This window comes from Microcaecilia unicolor, chromosome 2 (genome assembly GCF_901765095.1).
Source record: "Microcaecilia unicolor chromosome 2, aMicUni1.1, whole genome shotgun sequence".
Taxonomy (NCBI): domain Eukaryota; kingdom Metazoa; phylum Chordata; class Amphibia; order Gymnophiona; family Siphonopidae; genus Microcaecilia; species Microcaecilia unicolor.
This window is the reverse complement of record NC_044032.1, coordinates 48,109,370-48,125,903: the sequence shown is the minus strand read 5'-3', so window position 1 is coordinate 48,125,903 and position 16,534 is coordinate 48,109,370. Positions and strand designations below refer to the sequence as shown.

Sequence of the window (16,534 nt, the reverse complement as noted above, 5' to 3'; positions counted from 1 at the left end):
TCATGAACCTTATTCGTCCACATCACCTTGTATTTGTTATCCACCGGACTTGGCGAACGCCTTTACAGTATTATGTAAGCCACATTGAGCCTGCTAATAAGTGGGGAAATGTGGGATACAAATGTAACAAACAAACAAACAAATAAATAAATAGAGAAAGCAGCAAAAAGGAGTAGGGTGGTCTGGCCTTTGCAATAACCCAGGGAGACGTATAAAAATTAAGTATTTATTATGAAGCATCAAATGACTCGACACAGCAGCTGTGTTTCGGCGCCTTTGCGCCTGCCTCAGGAGTCTAGAAAAACATACACCAATAGTATACTAAAATATAAAAATTATGAATCAAACACACACACACATATATATATATATATATATATATATATATATACATACATACATGAGTGAAAAACATGACTCTAAAATTTGTCTTAAAATTAAGATGTGACTGTAATATATAACTTAAAATTAAATACAGTAAAATGAAGTACACATAGAGGGGCATTTTCGACCGGGAACACACATCTCTAAGGGCGCCCATCCCTCGAGGACAAAGCCATGAAGGGGCGGGGCCAACTGTATTTTCGAACGAGATGGCCGGCCATCTTTCGTTTCGATAATACGGTTGGGGCCGGCCAAATGCCTTGGATTTGGTCGGGTTTCTTATGTAGAGAAAAACAGAAAACTGCCCATTTTCTGGCTGCAATAAAAGTTGCTTTAGGGGCCCTTTACAAAGCATTGATAAGCCCAACGAGGGCTTACTGCTCGCTAAAAGGGAAGTACCACCGGGCTATCGCAGCAGCCTGGCGATAGTTCCCTCCCCCAGTCTGCACCATTTCTGACACTGCAAAAATATTTCCAATTTTGTAGTGCTGGTGTGTGCATTGAGCCTGCCATGAGTGGGAAAGCATGGGGTACAAATGTAACAAAATTAAAATACCCAGCGGTAATTAGGCAGTGCCACACTCTGCCCGGTTACCGCCGGGTTAGCGCGGGAACCCTTATCACCACCTCAATGGTCCATCAATCCCAGCATTCTGTTTCCAACAGTGGCCAATCCAGGTCACAAGTACCTGGCAAGATCCCAAAAAAGTACAAGATCACAAAAAAGTACAATACATTTTACACTGCTTATCCTAGAAATAAGCAGAGGATTTTCCCCAAGACCATTTTAGTAACGGTCTAGGGATGTTTCCGTAAGGAAACCATCCAAACCTTTTTTGAACCTCACTAAGCTAACTACTTTTACTACATTCTCTGGCAATGAATTCCAGTGTTTAATTGCATGTTGAGTGAAGAAACATTTTCTCCAATTTGTTTTAAATTTACTACTTTGTAGCTTCATTGTGTGCCCCCTAGTCCTAGTATTTTTGGAAAGAGTAAACAAGTGATTCACATCTATCTGTTCCACTCCACTCCACTCATTATTTTATAGACCTCTATCATATCTCCCCTCAGCTGTCTTTTCTCCAAGCTGAAGAGCCCTAGCCACTTTAGCCTTTCATCATAGGGAAGTCATCCCACCCCCTTTATCATTTTCGTTGCCCTTCTCTGTACATTTTCTAATTCCACTATATCATTTTTCAGATGCGGTGACCAGAATTGAACACAATATTCGAGGTGTGGTCGAACGATGGAGCCATATAAAAGCATTATAATGTCCTCATTTTTGTTTTCCATTCCTTTCCTAATAATACCTAACATTCTATTTGCTTTCTTAGCCACTGCAGCACACTGAGCAGAGGGTTTCAATGTATCATCAACGATGACACCTAGATCCCTTTCCTGGTTGGTAACTCCTAATGTGGAACCTTGCATTATGTAACTATAATTCGGGTTCCTCTTTCCTACATGCATCACTTTGCACTTGCTCACATTAAACGTCATCTGCCATTTAGATGCCCGGTCTCCCAGCTTTGTAAGGAGGGTCAAGAAAGCCTTGCACCTCATCTGTGTCTCTCTTGCCAAATCTGGAAACACTCTTATTTTAGACTCCAGAAATAACCTGGCCGATATCCAGCCTGTGGCATTCAGGCCGGCTAAGTGCTGCAATCGGTGCTGAGCCCAGTTATTCAATGCCAGGCTGTTTCCATTGACCGGTATTGAATATCCGGGGTTTTTAACCATTACGAAATCTTGGGCCCTTCTTTTAGTATAGTTTGTTTCTGATTGTTGTTATCTGAATTCCAAGTTGTCCTCTACCTTTTTGTCCTTGCTGGCCTTATACCCTATTCCTTTTTTCATTTTTTTTCAATTAAATAAGAAAACTGAACAGATATTTCACCAAAGGTCTTTCAATGTCATAATCAAATGCTTCAGTCTCGTTAAATGAGTAACTGGGTTGCTAAGAATAGGTTATTTTATGATGCCTACTCCTTTTGAATATAAATGAGATTGTTCTTTTGGCTATTAAACTACTGACTCAAGCCATTGATCAGATTTGTTTATTAAACAGGGAAGAGGTTCATAGCATTTATTTCTTCGATAGCTGTTGATATTATGTATAAGGACAGCTACACGGAGTCCACAAAGCTGCACGAAAATGATCTCAGCTAGAGTAGGAGTGAGTAAGTGAACCTTGCTACTGTACATGCAGCTGGTGTTAGTCTTTTTGTATGTGGCTAGCTAGCTAGTGGCTTCTTTCATCAAAGGCTTGGGAGAAGAGCCTAGCTTTCACCTGCTTCCTGAAAAAGAGGTAGTCTTGCATTAAGTGAGGTTGTTCGAAAGTGTGTTCCAAAGTGTGCATTTACTCTGGAGAAGGCTTATTGATAGGCATGGCACTTGTGTTTATTTTCTTCCCTCGAGCACATGCCTGTTGGCAACTCTGTTTGTTCAGTATAACCTGTGAACACCTTTTTCTGACCCCGAGGCAGGTGTTTTGTGACGCCAAAACATGGACCGTGTCAGGTCCTTTGTTCAAGCAGCAAATAAAGCATCTTTCAAGCACTGTCTCCTGAGTTGAATTTGTCTTTTGGTCAGCCTCTACTCTTGTTTGTCTGGCTTCATTGATAGGCGTAACATCACATGATTTCCTTTGGACGGGGTGTGGTTACAGATATAAAGCAAAACAGCAAAAGTAGAGGCTGACAAATGCGCAAACCAATAGGGAGATAATATAAAAAAACAGTTTATTCAGAATATTCATATCAAGGACCCGACACTGTCCGTGTTTCGGCGCAAAAGCACCTGCCTCAGGGGTCACAAACAACTTTCTCTGGGAAGAAACTGATTGGCTTGAATAATTCCTTTATGTATGCAGGTGGTTATTTTTTTTTTTTAAATTTATAACCATTTAAATTTTTACAAGCGATAAAACAACTTGCTGGAAATACAGAGAAAGTAATTTATAGGAATTATTTCAGTCAAGTAATTCTATTCTCTTCCTTAGACCACTAAATAGGGAGAGTACAACAAGACAAGGAGATCAATTAAACAGTAAACAGAAAAAAGAAAACATGGTATTAACCTGATTATCCCCAGATATTACTCATCTAATTCATTATTCCACATTGATCATCTGGTTGGCTTCTTCAAGGCCAATACGGTGTATAGTCAAATCATTTCATTGAAAACATACTTATTGTCCAATATTAGTTAGAAAAAATACATCTGATTACATTCTTTCTCTTTTAAAAACCATGGTGTTTGCTGATCGGTCGGCTGGTCATTTGTTCTCTCTGTGGATTAACTTGTTTTTATAACCACGTGCATACATAAAGGAATTATTCAAGCCAATCAGCTTCTTCTCAGGGAAAGTTGTTTGTGACCCCTGAGGCAGGCGCTTTGGCGCTGAAACTCGGACCGTGTCGGGTCCTTGATATGAATATTCTGAATAAACTGTTTTTTTATATTATCTCCCTATTTGGTTTGCGCATTTTTCAGCCTCTACTTTTGCTGTTTTGCTTTGACTCTCCGTGGAGGCTCCTCCTGTCTTCGTGGTTACAGATATTCCTTGGCAGCAACCTTGGAGATGTGTAGAGGAAGATTCTATTCTTCAAGTATTCTGGCCCATTAACTTTAATGGCCTTGAAAATTAATTTTAAATTGAGCTCCATATTGTATTGGTAGCCAGTGAAGTTTTTGCAGAAATGGTGTGGTATTATCATGTCACTTACGACCTTCTACTTCAGCATTTTCAATCAATTGGAGCTGATGCAAATCCTTTGTATTATACCAATGTAGAGTGTATTCCATTATTCCAACCTTGATGATATCTTAATGTAAGTCACTGTGACAACACTTGTCTTCTAAATGTATCAACAGAGAAAGCATAGTTGTTGCTGATAGGGACAGCTCCGGAAGGTTGTTTGAATTTAGGGGATCAGTGTGTTGAGTCTAGCTTATTATATTTATTTATTAAAAAAAAAAACGTATTTTCTGCTCTATCATCAGTTTCTATGCAGATTACACCATCAACATACATAATAATCTTGTATAATACATAATATCTAGTACGTATACACATACACCCATAAAATAAAACATGGTACAACACGTACTACAGATACCACACACTAGAACAACCATCGTTGTACTCCAAGGTTCCTGACCTGGGATTTAAGGGAGAGTTCATTGCTCCTAATAGGGATTTTGATGTCAGCTGTGTAACTGCTTGTTGTAGGGACCCTTAAGAGCCCAGTTTTACTTGGGTTTCAGGCAAATTTTGTGTTTTTTTAGCCAATTTACATCATATTTGGAGTCTTTTCATTGTCTACATAATTTTCAATTTGGATTTATGACTATGCACAGTACAGAATCATTATTGATATTCATGGTTTCTAAAGTTTGAGATTTTCTCAGTCAGGGAATTCACTGTGTCTTGCTCCAGTTTGACATTTCAGGAGCCTTGACACAGTAGATCATGATACCCTGTTGTACCCTTGTGTTATCTGGAGCTCTTTATAAATGGATTGAAGGTTCCCCCCCCCCCAAATAGATCATACTGTGTTAAGAAGAATAATACTTTTTCATTTACTCGGAAGCCACATTTTGGTGTTCCACAGGGTTCACCATTGTATCTGATTCTTTTTAATGTGTTTATGAGTTCTTTGGGTTCAGTTCTGGATGCATCTGGTCATTGTGGTTGTTCATATCCAGATATTTGTTTTGACCCCAGTAACGGAAGATATTTTAATATTACAAAATTCTATTTCTGACTGTATTGCTTTGATTCACTCTTGGGCTAATTCTCATCTTTTGAAACTTAATGCAGCCAAGACTAAGTTGCTATATTTTTGTAATGATTTATTTATTTGTATTTATTTGTTACATTTGTATCCCACATTTTCCCACCTATTTGTAGGCTCAATGTGGCATACATGGTAAGTTCGCTGACTCCGGTGAGGACAAATACAAAGTGATGTTGTGGTAAGATAAAGTTCTGTAGCCTTAGTTCCTAGTAGTGTAACTATAGGGTCTGGAGAGCAGTTGGAGTTTCAAAAATCTTCCAAGGTTTTGGGAATGATTCTGGATACTCAGTTGACAATGACCCAGACCATATATCCCACATCACCCCCCCACCATCACCTATCCCTACCAACCCATCCATTCTAGCACTACCCCCCTATCGCCTATCTCTACCGACCCATCCATGCTATTCCTATGTTAATTTCTTACCTTATCTAACAAAATTCTGTATAACCTAATACTATGTAAGCCGCATTGAACTGCTTTTAGTGGGAAAGTGCGGGATACAAATGTATTAAATAAATAAATCAATCTACAGGTAAATTATCTGATTAACAAGTTAGAGGGTCTTTTACTAAAGATTAGCTGAGTTATCTCTATCAGGGCCCATTGGAATAAAATGTTCCAAAGTGTGCAGTTACTCTGGAGAAGGCTCATTGATAGGCTTAACATCACATGCTGCAGATAACTTCAGCTAACCTTTAGTAAAAGACCCCCTTATTTTTTAAACTACATCGATTAAGATCTGCTTCCTTTACAGAACAGTTTCGTATACTGGTTCAGGTTATAATATTGCCACACTTAGATTATTGTATTGCTTTATATGGTGGAATAAATTCACGACTAATAAGTTGCAATTATTGCAAAACATCGCAGCTAAATTGATTTATGGTTATGATACGACCATGTGACACCGCTGCTCAGATGATTGCATTGGGTGCTAGTTTCTGCTCGGATAGTTTTTAAGATTGCCTGTATTGTGGTTAATATATTGCAGGCAAACTGGTCCTCTCTCCTTCCGCAGTTGATAGCTTCTCCAGCTCTCGTTTCTATTATTGTTGGTGTTTCCATCTGTTAGGAAACGTCGTTATAAAAGAATCCATGACAATTCTTTTTCTTTTCAGGCTACTAAGTTGTGGAATTCTATTCCTGTACAAGTTCGCATGATCTCAAGTTATTTACAATTCTGCAAGGGATTGAAAACTTCTCTTGATAAATATTTGAATGACTAATTTTTGTAAGCTTTCCTAACTTTCCAGTTTATGTAACCTGCTTAGACTCTATTGATTTTAGTGGGATATAAAAAACCCTGATTAGAATAGAATTGTTGAAATGCTGTTAAACAGGTAATCAGTTTATTCAGGGCTGAGGGTGAGTCTGGTTCAATAGGTGTGAGAAACTGCACATTATCCACGTGGATAAAGAACTGAGGGGGTCTTTTACTAAGCGGCGGTATGATCAACGCGGGCTTACCGCTTGCTAAAACGGAAGTACTGCCGGGCTACTGCAGCAGCCCGGTGTTAGCTCCCACCACCAGCGCTACAAAAATATTTTAATTTTTGTAGTGCCGGTGTTTACCTGTCAGTAATCGGGCAGTGCACGGTTAGCGCTGGGTTAGTGCGGGAGCCCTTACTTCCACCTCAGTGGGTGGTGATACGTGCTCTCCCCAAATGGCTGCGCGGCAAGTACTTCACTTGCTGCGCAGCCGTTTCTTTTAAAAAAAACAACCTTTTACCTGCTGTGGTAAAAGGGGGCTTCAGAGAGTGTCAAAAACACGCACTGAAAACAGCGCAGGGCCTCTTTTGCCACAGCTTAGTAAAAAGGACCTCTGAGTATCCATTGAATAAATTAGGTCATTTTGGGCCCTGTTTACTAAGCCGCGTTATAGGCGCATTAGCGTCTTTAACGTGCGTTAACCATGTACACGCCTACAATATCCCTTTAGGCGTCTACACGGTTAGTGCGCACACTAATTGTAGGCGCATTAAAAACTGTAACGCGTCTTAGTAAACAGGGCTCTTAAAGGCTTAAGGTAGATATTAACAAAAATATACCTAAGAGTCTTGAAAAGATACAACACAGGGGATAAAAGGGATCTCTGGGAAAATCTTTAAGAAAATGAGGCAGAAGTTGGTGGTCCTGAAATCACCCATTGGACCTAATCAGTGAGAAATGAATGGTATGTCTTTGGAAATGTAAAGATATAAGCTGTTTGTAACTGAAAAAATGTATGCAAAAGAAAAAAAATAAAGGGTTTAAACTGCTATGGGCAACTTTCAAACAAACTGCCTATGTGTGTAGTCTGTGGGCACTTTTTTTTTACTTCTGCTTCTCTCCCTTTGGCATTGTAGTCAGCACCCTGACTTCACTGCCACCTGTGCAGGAAGGGAACTGCAGTGCAAGTCTTGCAGTCTAGAACAGAGCCATGCATGCAGAAAAGGGCTGGTGCTGTTAAATGTTCTTAATATCCATTAAAAATGTTACAAAATTGTCACAGTCCTAATATGATATTTAAGAACAAAGAGCAGGGCAATATTTTAAGAGCACTCGCTAAAATTTCTCCACCACTTACCCACAAGGTAAGAACGATTCAAGAATAAAAGGAATTAAGTGTACTTATTGGATTGCATTAACCTGCATTACCAGGTCTAAAGGACAAGAACACTATATATTTAGATTCAAAAGGTTGATTATTTTACAATATGATTAATGCAATCATATAAATAAGGTTACAAACGAGAGATAGCTTTTAAAAGGATCTTAGAACAGAGAATTTGTGCATAAAATAGAACAAAGTAACAGATCCAAATCTTAAGGTTATAGGTTAACTTACAGTCCTTGTTACAAGCATGCTGTGGTCCAGCTGATTGATGAGCACATGGTCAGGAGCAAGGCATCAGCAGATCCCAAAGAGAGCAGCAGGTCCCAAGAGGAGGCAGGTCCCAAGAGAGAGAGCTGGGCTGTTTCCAGGCCTTTTATAATGTTCCCTGTGTCCTGGGTATTGAAGCTTGCAGAGGATCTTGGGTATTGTAGTTTGCAAGGGGTCACATGCCATCAGCCCTTTGTCTTTACATGTGCTGAAGTCTTATCTGAAGGGGGGGGGGGGAGAGCACTGAGTCCTCTGTGGCAAGTGGTTTATGGCTTCCTGTTTATTCTTTCATTCTGAGTCAATAGCTGGAGTTATACCTTCCCAGACTCTCTGTCTGCTTCAGTTTTTTGTTCTCTAGAGATGTCTTGGTGACCCTCCCAGCCAGCTTTTGTCTCTGTTAAGTGTTTGTAATTGACTAGCCCTGCTATCAGAGGGTCCCAGGAAAAAGGGAGGGGAAAGAAGGTCTTGAAATGCAGTTTCAATACATCTTTTAAAAGCTACATTTTTTTATATTGAAAAAAATCAAAAACTCTGCTACATATTTAATTCTGACAATTGGCTTATACCATAACAGTGCAAAAGAGTGGTACTTCTAGCAGGTTTTGGCACCCCTGCCCCTTACCCCAACAAATGCCACTGGCCTCCTGCTGTGCTTACCATATTTGCTGTGTTGCATCAGCTCTTGATTTTTGCAAAACAAATACTGCTTTGAGGTAGTCTTTCTGTACTGAGGTTGGACAGCATTAGACAAACATTGTATAGGCTCACATCTCCTTCATAGCTGCTGAGGGGGGGAATTCTTCAGGCCCTCCTAAGGGGGTCCGGCACTGGGGTCTCTCTCTCTCTCCTGCTCCTGACGGGACCCGAGTGATCGCATCCCGACAAGAGCAGGAGAGAGAAAAACTCCGGCGCCGTAGCCGGGCCCCCCCTTGGAGGCTTGTGAGGACCCGGAGAACCTCCAGCGCTGCTCTTACGCCCAGCTGAGCGGCTGCTTTTCCTCTCAGGTGCACAGCCACAGGGGCAGGCAATCAGCCAAAGAGCAGCACTGGAGGAACACATTTTCTGCTTGGGAGCCTCGAGATCCCCGCCAGTGAAGGTAATTGGATTGTGTGTGTGTGTGTGGGGGGGGGGGGACAGCAATCTGGGGGGCGGGCGGCAGTGATATTGGGGGGGGGGGGGGGGCGGCGGCTGTGCCCCGGGCCCGGTTCAGTCTCGGTGGCCCTAATCTCCTCTATCTGTTATTGTGATCCCTTCCAAATAATTACCATGAGGTCAGGGATTTCCCCTGAGTACTTTGCAAATGTATTCCTTTTTGTTGAAAATTCATAGTGTCTTCTCACTGGAATCCCCTTCCACATAGACTCCCTCCACCTCCTGTCATTAAACTTCGGGGTGGTGCTTCTCTTTCTCTTTCCTTCTGTTCATGTGATGTCTATGTAAATTGAATCTTGTCTTAAGCATCTGGCCTGTTTCTCCAATGTAGCATCCTTCGTTACATTTTTTACACTGAATGATATATACCACATTGGAAGATGAGCAAGTGGAAGATCCCTTTATGTTGAATATCTTTCCTTTGTGGAACCCTGTTACATCACATGAACAATGCTGGTGCCAGTAGGGTTCCCACACCTGTTGGTCAACATTTTACAGGACCAGGACACTGTATCAGTGACTTCACAGTGAGAATCCTGAAAGGTAACTTTAAAACCATACAAGAACGTAAGACCTTTGAAGTCAGAATGATTGAATATTTTAACACCCAACAGAAAGGACTTAACAAGGATCTGGGGTTCCTAGCCCATTATAAACCATAAAGCTGGATGTCTCTGTTGATCACCCCACCCTCACCTATCCACACCCATCCTGTTAGAATATCAATGATATGCTTTGATGTCCCCATGCATACTTCCTACCCACCCCCCTCCTCCCACCCTGTCAGACTGTCATAGTAATGCTTGAATGTTTTCACTTATATACACTGTCAGCTAGCACATTTGCTTATTTCCGATCTGAGGAAGAAGGGCAACCTTCGAAAGCTAATCAAGAAATGTATTAAGTTATGTCCAATAAAAAAGGTATCATCTTATTTTCTTTTCCATGTTTTCTTTTGTTTGATTTCTATTGATAACCTTAAGAGTGGACTAACATGGCTACCACACTCCTCTACTTAGGTATTATTAGGAAAGGAATGGAAAGCAAAAATGAGAATGTTATAATGCCTTTGTATTGCTCCATGGTGTGATCACACCTTAAATACTGTGTGCAATTCTGGGCCCTACATCTCAAAGTAGATACAGTGGAATTAGAAAAGTTACAGAGAAGGGCGACAAAAATGATAAAGGGGATGGGACAACTTCCCTATGAGGAAAGGCTAAAGCGGCTAGGACTCTTCAGCTTGGAGAAGATACAGCTGAGGAGGTCTATAAAATAATAAGTGTAATGGTATGGGTGGGCTTGAATCTCTTGTTTACTCTTTCCAAAAATACTAGGACTAGGAGACATGCAATGAAGATACAAAATACTAAATTTAAAATCGGAGAAAATATTTCTTCACTCAACGTGTAATTAAACTCCGGAGTTCATTGCCAGAGAATGTGGTAAAAGCAGTTAGCTTAGCAGGGCTTTTAAAAGGTTTGGATAACTTCCTAAAAGAAAAGTCCATAAGCCATTATTAAGATTGACAGGAAAACCCACTGCTTATTTCTAGGGTAAGCAGAATAAATTCTATTTTACTGTTTTGGGATCTTGCCAGGTACTTGTAACCTGGATTGGTTACTGTTGGAAACAGGAATGGACCTTCAGTTCATTCTCCTATATGCTGAGATGAAGAGTGGCTGCAACCCCTTCATTGTGAAGGATGGGGGGGTGGAAGAGTATCTGTAAACATGTGTAGTTTCTTTTATCAGCCTGAAAGACCTCTGGTATGTAGAAGAGTGACTAGGCCTATACCGCTTCGTATCCTTCAAACTGGGAGCAGGGTTGAACTGACCTAAAGGACTCCTTAGACTTGTCCTGTGGAAAACACTGCATCTTAGATTCCCAAGTCCTTGACCTACTTTTCAAGATCATCTCTGAAAAGGAGCTTACCTCCGAAAGGCAACTTTGTCAAGTATTGCTTGGAAGCAGCATTGGCCACCCAATGGCAGAGCCACAATAAAAGTCTTGCTGTAACTAACACTATTTGCTTAGCTGAGACTCTAATGATGTCATACAGAGAATCTGCCAAATAGGATAAACCTGTTTTCCTAGCAAGAAATTCCACCACTGGGGGGGGGGGGGGGGGGTTAGCAGACTCCACCAGAGAATCTGCTCCTTTCTGCAACCAAGATAGGCAAGCCCTGATAACATAAGAACTACAAATAGATGCTTGCGGCAACAGAGCTGAGACTTTGAGACTGTATGGCGGATTCCAGTTTTTTGTTTTGGACATTCGAAAGAGCAACACCGCCCTCTACAGGGAAGGTGGTCTTCTTCTACTAAACTATCTAAACTAAACAGTGCTTTTAAACTGCAATAACCTTATTGGTTCTGTATTTTAGAGCAGGCTCTACATCAGCAGATCCTGTTCTATCATACTAGCAGAACTTGGATGTCTATTCGGATTTGTATGTCCTATCTAAAGTGCCACACCACATTAATATATTTAATAGCATTTACATGTTGCCTTTCATGTAATATCAAAGGTGTGTATAACGTGAAGTCTGGTGGTAACCCTATTGCTGAAGTTGAGTTTCTGTACCGAGATGTAGCAGGAGAGGAATTTTTCTGGCCAGCTGATTCTTGCTTGTCTGAACTAAGCCCAATGGGATGAAGGCAATTGTGTGTCAAGGTGTGGACTTGATATCAATGAATATGGGTTTTTGCTTATGTTACACGGGTGTGGAGGAGTAGCCTAATGGTTACTGCAGCAGACTTTGATCTTGGTGACCTGATTGTGAAAACTCTAGGGGCAGAGAAAGTACCTGCATATAATATGTACATTGCTGCGTACGTCTAGTAGTGCTATAGAAATGATTATTGGTAGTATATTCTAATTTGTCCCAGGTTCTTTTCTATTTTAGGATTCTTATGCTAGAGAACTTCCGGGGAAGCCCTTAGAGAGAGAAAGAGAGAAGAGAAAAGCCAAAGGGATTCTGGGAGGAAGGAGACATCATGGGAACCCTTCCTGAGAAGACTGGTGGGCTACCAAACCAGCAGATGGTGCTTTGCCCTACATGGTGTAGACTGACAAAAGAGTAATAGAGCAAGAATTTGCAGGTAAGAGGAGTTCTTTTATTTATTTATATTTTAGATAATAAATGTCTTTTCATAGGTAGCAGATGGAATGAACCACTGGAGCCATGGTGCAATCAAAATTTTCTCCACATGACATCAGCAGTGAGAAACCTTGGGGGGGGGGGGCAGTGTTGGAGATTATAGTTGGGTGGGGATCCAAACAAATCAAAGATTTTCCATTGTCCCTGTCTTTTTACAAATTAATTTCCTTCAGTTTGTCTCCATCTATCCACACAAGTTTAAGGTGACTTACAACAATCAGAAATTCCCTAGGACCTGCAAATGGTTTCACTTCCCAGACATATCCCTCAGTGGCAGCTTTTCAATACACCCAGGTATTTTTTTTCTTTTAAACATTAAGGAAAAATATCATCTTTGTTAGTCCACATTATTGTCCACAATTAGGGGATCCAAGATCAGGAAAACAATCTCAAAGAAAATAAGAAAAACACGGAATGGTTAATCTTACAATTCATATTTTCTGAGGGAGGAAGGTTAATCGGTAATTGCAGCCGGTACAGTGGTAACTAAAGGAAGTTGCTGCAGAGGGTTCTTCATCTGTTCTTTTAACTCCACAAACTCTTGTAATTTCCTGGGTTCAACAAATAAGTAATCAGGAAATAAAACACTTACAAGGGAATCGCTCTAGGAAGGTCCCACCTAGGGCAATGATTCTTGGCTTAAAAGCCAAGAGTTCACACCTCCTAGTCTGCAATTCCCTTGATATGTCAGGAAATATATTTATCTTTGAACCCAAAAAAACTATCAGCCATATGTCGGAAATACAATTTCAAAACATTGTTCCTATCTAAATCAAAGGCAAAAGTCAGCACCCAGGTATTTTACTACAGGGGACCATCAACTCTGTCTGTGGCCCCCTCTTCTCTCGCACTGATCCTTGCTTCTCTCCCTCCATCCCTCCATCCACTACCCTCTGATCCCCAGTCTTCTTCTGTCCACTCCTCTGCTAAGCAAGATATTGGGAGAGTACCACTCTTCCTGGCTTCACTTCCTGAGTCAATCCATGCTTGCATTTCAGTCATTTTTCTGCCCCCAAGGGGTTTGCAGTGTTTTGGGGCATATAAAAAGTTATTTTGTGGTTTTTAATTTCCTTTGAAAAGGGACCTCTGCCAAACAGAATAACTTTTGTTGGAGTTTAAAAATGCACTGTCTAATCCCCTTCCCACCTCTACTAGGGGGTTTTGCTTTTGTCTTTGGGTACCCTTCTGGTGCATGGACGACCGTGTCAGGTCTCATCATTAATAAAGGCTGTTTGGATTTGCACATCCTTCTCAGCAATGTTACTCCGCTCCTATTTGGCTGTTCTTCTGTGGAGTTTTGTTCTTACTTCTGTTTTTTTCTTCTGTTTTTAAATAGCATGCACTAAAATGGTTTAGTGCAGTCTCTTATCTTGCTGCATCATATGCCTGGAATAGACTTCCTGAGCCGGTACGTCAAGCTCCATCTTTGGCCGTCTTCAAATCTAAGCTAAAAGCCCACCTTTTTGATGCTGCTTTTAACTCCTAACCCTTATTCACTTGTTCAGAACCCTTATTTTATCATCCTCACTTTAATATTCCCTTATCTCTTGTTTGTCCTGTTTGTCTGTCCTAATTAGATTGTAAGCTCTGTCGAGCAGGGACTGTCTCGTCATGTTCAAGTGTACAGCGCTGCGTATGTCTAGTAGCGCTATAGAAATGATAAGTAGTAGTAGTAGTGATTTCCAAACCTGGTCCTGGAGGCACCCCAGCTAATCAGGTTTTCAAGATATCCACAGTGAATATCCTGAAAACCTGATTGGCTGGGGTGCCTTCAAGACCAGGATTGGGAACTACTGGTTAAGGGACCTTTTTACTAAGCTGTGGTAAAAAGTGGCCTGTGCTAATTTTGGCACGTAAAACTGGCGCACGCTAGGCCGCTTTTTACCATGGCGGGAGAAAGGCCTTTTTTTAAATGGGGCAACAAATGGCTGTGTACTAATATTAAAATTAGCATGCAGCTATTTACTGCCTGAGCCCTTACCACCACCTATTTCGAAGGTGGTAAGGGCTCATGCGCTAACCAAACGGTAATTGGGCAGAGCATAGCAATGTGGCCACACTGCCAATTACTGCCGGGAATGCCCCCCCCCCCCATGGTAGAAAGTAGAAAATTATGACCAAGACTGAGCTTCTCATCTTTCCCCCTAAACCAACCTCTCCTCCCAAATTCTCTATTTCTGTGGATAACACTCTCATCCTTCCTGTCTCATCAGCTCGTAACCTTGGAGTCATCTTCGACTCCTCCCTCTCCTTCTCTGCACATATTCAACAGACTGCTAAAACCTGTCGTTTCTTTCTCTATAATATCAGCAAAATTCGTCCTTTCCTTTCTGAGCACACTACCAGAACCCTCATCCACTCTCTTATCACCTCTCGCTTAGACTATTGCAACTTGCTTCTCACAGGTCTCCCACTTAACCATCTCTCTCCTCTTCAATCTGTTCAAAATTCTGCTGCACAACTAATATTCCGCCAGTGTCGTTATGCTCATATTAGCCCTCTCCTCAAGTCATTTCACTGGCTTCCTATCCGTTTACGCATACAGTTCAAACTCCTCTTATTGACCTATAAGTGCATTCACTCTGCAGCTCCTCAGTACCTCTCCACGCTCATCTCTCCCTACATTCCTCCCTGGGAACTCCGTTCACTGGGTAAATCTCTCTTATCTGCACCCTTCTCCTCCACTGCTAACTCCAGACTCCGTTCCTTTTATCTTGCTGCACATATGCCTGGAATAGACTTCCTGAGCCAGTACGTCAAGCTCCATCTCTGGCTGTCTTCAAATCTAGGCTAAAAGCCCACCTTTTTGATGCTGCTTTTAACTCCTAACCCTTATTCACTTGTTCAGAACCCTTTAATATTCCCTTATCTCTTCTTTGTCCTGTTTGTCTGTCCTAATTAGATTGTAAGCTCTGTCGAGCAGGGACTGTCTCTTCATGTTCAAGTGTAAGGCGCTGCATACGTCTAGTAGCGCTTTAGAAATGATAAGTAGCAGTAGTATATCATGGGAAACTGTGGGTGCTAACTTTGGAACTACTGCTGAGCTCCCACGCTACCCCGATGGTAGGGCTGATTTGGCACGTGCAACCCACACAGTAGCCCTACCGCTCCTTTGTACAAGGGCCCCTTAGTGCATGAAATTGGTATATAGCATGCACTAAAGAAAGGGGAAAAAACAAGCATAAAAATTTTAAAAAAATGAAAAAAAATCACAAAGAAAAAAAAATTCAAAATGACAATATTGTTTGCACACTCCTAGTTTTTATTGCCTTCCAATGGAAACGTGAGTCTTCTGTGAGGATGTTTATGTTGAGATGGCTGATACAGTTTGAAAATCTCTGTTGAGATATACTAATTATCAATGTCCTGTCCTGTAAGCATTTAAAAGGTTTGATAATAATAGCTTTAGCATTTCACTTCTTTGCAATCTTGGCATTTTTTAAATAATATATTTGATTGTCTTTTTCCCTATTTGTACTTCTGTCTGTTGGATTTTATGAATAATAGAATAGGAGTAAGTTGACTTTTATTACTTTTCAACCAGACAAGAACCCTTAATTGTTTTAGTAGCAATATTTTTAGCCATTTATGCGGTTGAATCTCTTCTTAGAAGATGATTTTAGTGCTGAGGCAGTACTGACTTTTAGCCCAAGCACTGCACAGCCATACATACAAATATCCTTGTCTTTATATTTATTACTCTATTTATCATTTTCAAACTAAGAACTCATGCAATAGTATAGGAAGGTTGCCATTTCTCCTCCCCTCTACTAGTTTTTCACATGCTGTATTAGCCAAGGTTTCTCTGTGTATAAGAGGTCTGTCTCCCCAACAGGAGAGATGTGTCTGAGACCTTCGAGTGCCATCTGATCACCCACAGGATCTGTAGGCATGGAGAAGCAGTGAAAAAGAGCAGATCACAAGGATAAAGTTCACAAAGTCCAATTTAGTCACCACTAAAACAATAAATAAAGATCTAACAGCCTGACACCCATGTTTTGCCCTCTCAGGGCTGCATCAGGGGCTTGCAAGATTACCCAGTATCATTTATTTATTTATTTGTTACATTTGTATCCCACATTTCCCCACCTATTTGCAGGCTCAATGTGGCTTACATAGTACCGGAGAGGCGTTTGCAGACTCCGGTGTAAACAAATACAGA

General features: G+C 41.0%; 1 protein-coding gene across 2 annotated transcripts in view; it reads left to right on the top strand.

The window, feature by feature from the left end:
- Positions 1-16,534, top strand: part of ZBTB7C (zinc finger and BTB domain containing 7C) — a 490,191-nt gene that overhangs the window by 39,651 nt on the left and 434,006 nt on the right. The window contains exon 2 of one of the 2 annotated variants that reach the window (XM_030192925.1): positions 12,118-12,313. The gene's annotated coding sequence lies outside the window, so the exon portion shown is untranslated. Of the gene's footprint in view, positions 1-12,100; positions 12,314-16,534 lie in introns of both variants that reach the window. The other variant, XM_030192926.1, reaches the window with a different exon arrangement.